Genomic DNA, 8274 nt, shown 5'->3' on the forward strand with positions numbered 1-8274 from the left:
AAAATATGGAATCATGTAGTAACCAAAAAAGTGTTAAACAAATCCAAATATATGTAATATTTGAGATTCTTCAAATAGCCACCCTTTGCCTTGATGACAGCTTTGCACACTTGGCATTCTCTCAACCAGCTTCATGAGGTAGTCACCTGGAATGCATTTCAATTAACAGGTGTGCCTTGTTAAAAGTTAATTTGTGGAATTTATTTCCTTCTTAATGCGTTTGAGCCAATCAGTTGTGTTGTGACAAGGTAGGGGTGGTATACAGAAGATAGCCCTATTTGGTAAAATACCAAGTCCATATTATGGCAAGAACAGCTCAAATAAGCAAAGAGAAACGACAGTCCATCATTACTTTAAGACAAGAACTTTGAAAGTTTCTTCAAGTGCAGTCGCAAAAACCATCAAGTGCTATGATGAAACTGGCTCTCATGAGGACCACCACAGGAATGGAAGACCCAGAGTTACCTCTGCTGCAGAGGATAAGTTCATTAGAGTTACCAGCCTCAGAAATTGCAGCCCAAATAAATGCTTCACAGAGTTCAAGTCACAGACACATCTCAACATCAACTGTTCAGAGGGGACTGTGTGAATCAGGTGTTCATGGTCGAATTGCTGCAAAGAAAACACTACTAAAGGACACCAATAAGATGAAGGGACTTGCTTGGGCCAAGAAACACGCGCAATGGACATTAGACAGGTGGAAATTTGTCCTTTGGTCTAGAGTCCAAATTTGAGATTTTTGGTTCCAACATCCGTGTCTTTGTGAGACGCGGTGTGGGTGAACGGATTATCTCCACATGTGTAGTTCCCACCGTAAAGCTTGGAGGAGGAGGGGATATGGTGTGGGGGTGCTTTGCTGGTGACACTGTCTGTGATTTATTTAGAATTAAAGGCACACTTAACCAGCATGGCTACCACAGCATTCTGCAGCGATACACCATCCCATCTGGTTTGGGCTATTATTGGTTTTTCAACAGGACAATGACCCAAAACACCTCCAGGCTGTGTAAGGGCTATTTGACCAAGAAGGAGAGTGATGGAGTGCTGCATCAGATGACCTGGCCTCCACAATCCCCCGACCTCAACCCAATTGAGATGGTTTGGGATTAGTCGGACGGCAGAGTGAAGGAAAAACAGCCAACAAGTGCTAAGCATATGTGGGAACTCCTTCAAGACTGTTGGAAAAGCATTCCAGGTGAAGCTGGTTGAGAGAATGCCAAGAGTGTGCACAGCTGTTATCAAGGCAAAGGGTAGCTATTTGAAGAATCTCAAATATAACATTATTTGATTTGTTTAACACTTTTTTGGTTGCTACATGATTCCATATGTGTTCTTTCATAGTTTTGATGTCTTCACTATTATTCTACAATGTAGAAAATAGTAAAAATAAAGAAAAACCCTTGAATGAGTAGGTGTGTCCAAACTTTTGACTGGTACTGTATATTAGAGGAAAGGTATGTTACGCAATATGACCATGCTGGATGGAACTCAAGGGATTCAATAATGTATGTATTCAATACACACTACTGCAATTAATAGGAAGACCATTCACTGTCTCTATCTACCCCTGAATAGAATTAAGCAACTAAGGAGCAACCAAACCCCAGTTAACTTGCAAAGCCACAGTGTTTGGTCAGTCATTGTCCCTCACAAATTAAATGAGGAGGAACCAGAGTGTCATAAAATGTTTAAGCCGTTTTCACCAACAATAGCTAGTCAGAGAACATTGTTCCCCCTCTTCCCTTTGCTTTATATAATCATTTTGACAACTAAACCGTAATCCAATATGTGTCAGCACCTCTCCCCCTGCCTCCTTATTTCTCTAACTAAATTAATTCCCTTATCAGGAGAGGAAACGGCTACAACAGCCATGGAAAAGCTTGGAGTGGTATGCTGCTGCTGTGAGAGAGAGGCTCAGCAATGCATTGGAAAGTGGATATTCTTACAGAAGGGATGATATAACATTTGCATTTTATAATGGTAAAGGAGAATAGTCGCGAGTGGCAGAGGTATATGAACCTGTCATAGCAATTCTATAGTCACACTGGCGTTACTGTCACTTACAGAGTCGGCATGCATACAAATAATGACATGCCTATGACTTCTATCTCAGAGGTGCTTGATTTGCTACATCTTTTAACAGCATGGGGATGCTGTCAGTGGCTTATGCCAATCAGTGGCTTATGCTTTGTGAATAGAAAATATACTGACATCTCAGTTTATTTATGCATTCTTATAGACCTGTTTAGCACATTGATTTGTCTTATCAGTGTCTGTGACCTTGATGGAGAAGAAGGGGCCTGAAACCTTTGGTGATTGGCGTAATAATTACTATAAAATTGTAAGTGCTACTTCAACTGGACCTAAAAACACCACAGAGCAAAATGTTTGGGCCCTGACCTTAATACCTCTTTATATGCAGATGATGTGGTTTTCTAGTCTAGTTTGTCTGTCTGTAAATGGTACAGTAATTGTATCTGTGCAGCCTGCAGCTGGAAGATTACACTTGGTGTCAGAGAGTGAGTAAGAACTTTTAATAGAAAGTAAATGAAAGACATAACATCCTTATTGGGTGGAGTCTGAGGGAATATGTTACCCTTATTGTCAGTTATGCAGGGACAACATCCACTGCATTATTGCAAATAGCATTTTGTTCATTGTAATTCTATTTCACCAGATGGGTGATAGTACAGATCTTCTCCTTCTTAAAAATCCCATAATGACTGAGAGGAAAGTGGCCTAGCCCTAGTGTGTTTATCCTCTCCTGCTTTTTCCCCACACCAAACGCCTGCCGTGCAGTCAAAGCAGTGGCTATTAAATAAATGAAACATCCTCCAGTGGGTTCACAAAGAGGGGCTGGATATGAGAGGCCTATTACATGACCCTGTTCTGTGTTTTGTTTTCTAGACTAATGTTACCCTCCCTTGAGCTCCAAGGTTTTCAGTTACCCTTCACCAACGGTGTATTCATATCGCTAGGAGCCATCTAAAACCCCAAGGTGTGCCTTTCCAGCATCAACGTCTTGGCAGTCTTTTAAGCCATCTCTGTCTCTCCCTCACTCATTCTCCATCCCTCCTACTCCTTACTTTCTAGGCTCTCCACCTGCTCAGGTTATTGTGTGAGGCAGCAGTCACGTTGCACAGTCTCTCTCAGGTGCCGTCTCTGAGCCTTTAGGGGCAACTCTTACGTAATAAACACTCCTCTCTTCAAAGGGCTTCTGTCGTTTCGGCAGGGTGTTTTTTCCTCCTTCTCGAACAGAACACAGGAGATCTCAGCAGATGTTCCACAATTAAGAGACCAATGAGGAGAAGCAGTGATAAGGGTTCAGCTCCCTTTCATAGCTTGCCCTCGCAATTACCCAGGGTGCACAAGCCGTTTTCTAATGTATGAATAAATAAATGGAGCCTTTGCTAATGGCTCTCTGGCTCTCTATTTCAGTGTTTAAACAGTGTGCATACAGTAAGTATCTCCTTCATCTTGAACTGCTGGTGTCGGAGAGAAACAGGGCATGCACAGATATAGGAACACAGATTATTCTATTGAGTCAACACAAGGCAAGGTGGCACCAGATTCATCTCTCCTTATTGACCCATGAATGTAGATACATGAGTGCAACTCCGTCACTCCAATATTAACATAATAATAGGATAATAATAGGATGTAAAGCCTGAGAGCTCTTCACCATTTCTATAAATATTTATTCATGCATATTAGACCCCAGTGACATAAAATACTTTGCCTCTTCAGGAGGGGTCTTGAGTTTATGTAATTGGCTTCAATGAAATGGTCCCTCTTGGCATTGGTCAGGGCAAATTAAACAATTGTGCTTGGTTTGTGCCTCTCAGGGTCAATGCTGATAAATAACTTAGCACGGCCTCCCTCTCATTATTGAAAGCCAATGCACTCAAGTGCAACTTTCACTGGCCTGGGCACGAATGAAGGGCTTCCAAAACCAGACCTTTGCTACTGTAATATGTGTCTGGGCTATTAAAGGCAACTGGAGCAAAAAATCCTTGACGTGACCCTGTTAACATAATTAAGGCTTTCTTAATTAGCTGATTAGTGCAATTTAGAAATAGATGCCGCAGCCCTTTACCAGAGTACAAGAGAGTGAGAGCTGCATGTGGCTGTCATTTCTCTGCGAGAGGCAGACTGGTACACGTCTCTTCGCTTCGCTCCAGGCCCCAGTGGCTGATTGAAGATGTAGTCCGGGATCTTAAGCACTTAGGAATTCGTACCATATCATACCATTTGCAAAAACAGTTACAAAAAATTATCATGGACCCATTTTGACTCGTGAGCACTACATTCAAAACTGCTGGCCGAAATTATACAAAAGCTCTGGAGCATCGCTTTAACTGGTTGTGGCTGAATTTGGAGCAGGGTCAAGGTATGGCCACCGTCTGAATCCTAGCTAAGCAGAGCACTTCCACTTTTAAGCCTCTGAAGCGTCTCCAATCCTGCCCTGCCTTCCCTCTCCATCCAGTATGTGTCTCTGACTCACTGTGCATTCACAGTTTCATATCCTATCATATCCTATCATTAACATTAGCCGTAGCCAAACACACATTTTTAGTTGCACAAGGGTTATCACCAGAATAAAAACAACAAGCCCTCTAGTGGGATACATCTTGGAAGAGCATGGAATGAACATCAAGGTCACCTTTTAGCCATTCTAGGAAGAATATTATTATACAGTATAAAAACAATATAGTGTTCCCTATAGAGTGGCTTGCGAAAGTATTCACCCCCCTTGGCATTTTTCCTCCTTTTCTTGGGGTATGTCTCTATAAGCTTGCCACATCTAGCCACTGGGATTTCTGCCCATTCTTCAAGGCAAAACTGCTCCAGCTCCTTCAAGTTGGATGGGTTCCGCTGGTGTACAGCAATCTTAGGTCATACCACAGATTCTCAATTGGATTGAGGTCTAGGCTTTGACTAGGCCATTCCAATACATTTAAATGTTTCCCCTTAAACCACTCAAGTGTTGCTTTAGCAGTATGCTTAGGGTCATTGTCCTGCTGGAAGGTGAACCTCCGTACCAGTCTCAAATCTCTAGAAGACTGAAACAGGTTTCCCTCAAGAATTTCCCTGCCATCATTGCTTTAATTCTGACCACTTTTCCAGTCCCTGCCGATGAAAAACATCCCCACAGCATGATGCTGCCTCCACCATGCTTCACTGTGGGGATGGTGTTCTCGGGGTGATGAGAGGTGTTGGGTTTGCGCCAGACATAGTGTTTTCCTTGATGGCCAAAAAGCTCAATTTTAGTCTCATCTGACCAGAGTACCTTCTTCCATATGTTTGGGGAGTCTCCCACATGCCTTTTGGCGAACACCAAAAATGTTTGCTCATTTTTTTCTTTATGCAATGGCTTTTTTTGGCCACTCTTCCGTAAAGCCCAGCTCTGTGGAGTGTACGGCTTAAAGTGGTCCTATGGACAGATCCTCCAATCTCCACTGTGGAGCTTTGCAGCTCCTTCAGGGTTATCTTTGGTCTCTTTGTTGCCTCTCTGATTAATGCCCTCCTTGCCTGGTCCGTCAGTTTTGGTGGGCGGCCCTCTCTTGGCAGGTTTGTTGTGGTGCCATATTCTTTCCATTTTTTAATAATGGATTTAATGGTGCTCTGTGGGATGTTCAAAGTTTAGGAGATTTTTTTATAACCCAATCCTGATCTGTACTTCTCCACAACTTTGTCCCAGACCTGTTTGGAGAGCTCCTTGGTCTTCATGGTGCCGCATGCTTGGTGGTGCCCCTTGCTTAGTGGTGTTGCAGACTCTGGGGCCTTTCAGAACAGGTGTATATATACTGAGATCATGTGACAGATTATGTGACACTTAGATTGCACACAGGTGGACTTTATTTAACTAATTATGTGACTTCTGAAGGTAATTGGTTGCACCAGATCTTATTTAGGGGCTTCATAGCAAAGGGGGTGAATACATATGCACGCACCACTTTTCCGTTATTTATGTTTTAGAATTTTTTTAAAGAAGTAATTTTTTTCATTTCACTTCACCAATTTGGACTATTTTGTGTATGTCCATTACATGAAATCCAAATAAAAATCCATTTAAATTACAGGTTGTAATGCAACAAAATAGGAAAAACGCCAAGAGGGATGAATACTTTTGCAAAGCACTGTACTCTAATGGTGCATTGCTAATCATAGCAATAGCATTGCATGACAACTCTTACATCTTAGCTTTGTTTTTCTCCTTTCCCCATGTGTCAACAGACTGTAATCACATTAATGACTGAATGGAGCTGGCAAGAAAGCGCTATTCGACTTATGTGGTACAAGTTAAGCCTTGGGGACGATTCATGTCATGTGCACTCAAATAATTATTTGCCGTCAAATATTTTCTGGTCCATTTCTTCAAGGATGAAAGTATCTTTTTTTTTGTTGCAGCATGTGTTTATATCACCTCTGGCGATTCTCAGGGAAGCATAAGTAAACTGGACAGAAGTCTTTTGTTTCTGGAGACAGGCCCTAATATCTTGATTTGGGGAATTGCTTTGTAGTGTGTTGCTAAGGGTACCCTACTATTTCAAACCAGGGTGTAGAATTGATTATATCACCAGCCAACCAAGGATGGAAATCATTTTTATATCAGTGTAAACTGTATCTGATTCACATTATTCTGTCGTTTTTTATCACTTCAATTGCAGCCATTTTGGGCAAATAGAACATATGTTATCTAACAGATGTTATTTCCTGATGTCCAGTCTATTGTATTTTTTACCCTGTACTTATTCCCTGTATGTGTTCCCTGTACCTATTCAAATATTACCACGGTTAGTTTGGGTGCATGGGCACTTCAATTAAATCTCACTTTTCCATATGTCCCGACCTGCCCATCTGTCACTGCTGGGCTCAGATGGCAAGGACTTGGGCAGAAAGGGGGCAGCAGTTCACATCCCCTGACAGCTCTCGTCCTGATAAATGACACCCAGCCGTCACTGGGCAGCAGGCAAAATACTTATGCAACACTAGAACCCCTCATCGTTGCTCACTCTCACATCACAGAAGTAGCTTAGTAAAACAACTCCCATACGGAGACCTACAGCATTAGGTAGGATGTTAGACCTCATATGTGTGGATTAGTTTGCTAACTCCGGTATTAGCCCATGAGCAACAGATTAGAGACATACCATGACCAATACTGGCACATACCAATACCTGGATTGGAATTATCTACATTTACATTTAAGTCATTTAGCAGACGCTCTTATCCAGAGCGACTTACAAATTGGTGCATTCAACTTAAGATAGCCAGTGGGACAACCACATCTTGATCACAGTAAGTACACTTCTTCAAACAAGCAGCTGTGAGCAAAGTCAGTGCAATCATGGACAACTACATCTCGATCACAATAAGTACATTTCTTTAAACAAGTCAGTACTAGCAGGTGAAATAAGTCAGGTGTTAGTTTAGACAAAAGACAGTGGTAGTAAAGGGGGGGTAGAAGGATTACTATTCCAGGTATTCCTTAAAGAGGTAGGGTTTCAAGTGTCTCCGGAAGGTGGTCAGTGACTCCACTGTCCTGGCGTCGTGGATGAGCTTGTTCCACCATTGGGGTGCCAGAGCAGCGAATAGCTTTGACTGGGCTGAGCGGGAACTGTGCTTCCGTAGAGGTAGGGGGGCTAGCAGGCCAGAGGTGGATGAACGTAGTACCCTCGTTTGGGTGTAGATTCTGATCAGAGCCTGAAGGTAAGGAGGAGCCGTTCCCCTCACAGCTCCGTAGGCAAGCACCATGGTTTTGTAGTAGATGCAAGCTTCAACTGGAAGCCAGTGGAGTGTGCGGAGGAGCGGGGTGACGTGAGAGAACTTGGGAAGGTTGAACACCAGACGGGCTGCAGCGTTCTTGATAAGTTGCAGGGGTTTAATGGCACAGGCAGGGAGCCCAGCCAACAGAGAGTTGCAGTAATCCAGCCACCTGGTTATCAGAAGGAGGAAAGGAGAAAATGAATTGTGTGTCGTCTGCGTAGCAATGATAGGAGAGACCATGTGAGGATATGACAGAGCCACATGACTTGGTGTATAGAGAGAATAGGAGAGGGCCTAGAACTGAGCCCTGGGGGACACCAGTGGTGAGAGCATGTGGTGCGGAGACAGATTCTCGCCACACCACCTGGTAGGAGCGACCTGTCAGGTAGGACGCAATCCAAGAGTGAGGAGCGCCGGAGATGCCCAACTCGGAGAGGGTGGAGAGGAGGATCTGATGGTTCACAGTATCAAAGGCAGCAGAAAGGTCTAGAAGGATAAGAGCA

This window comes from Coregonus clupeaformis, chromosome 5 (genome assembly GCF_020615455.1).
Source record: "Coregonus clupeaformis isolate EN_2021a chromosome 5, ASM2061545v1, whole genome shotgun sequence".
Classification (NCBI taxonomy): Eukaryota; Metazoa; Chordata; class Actinopteri; order Salmoniformes; family Salmonidae; genus Coregonus; species Coregonus clupeaformis.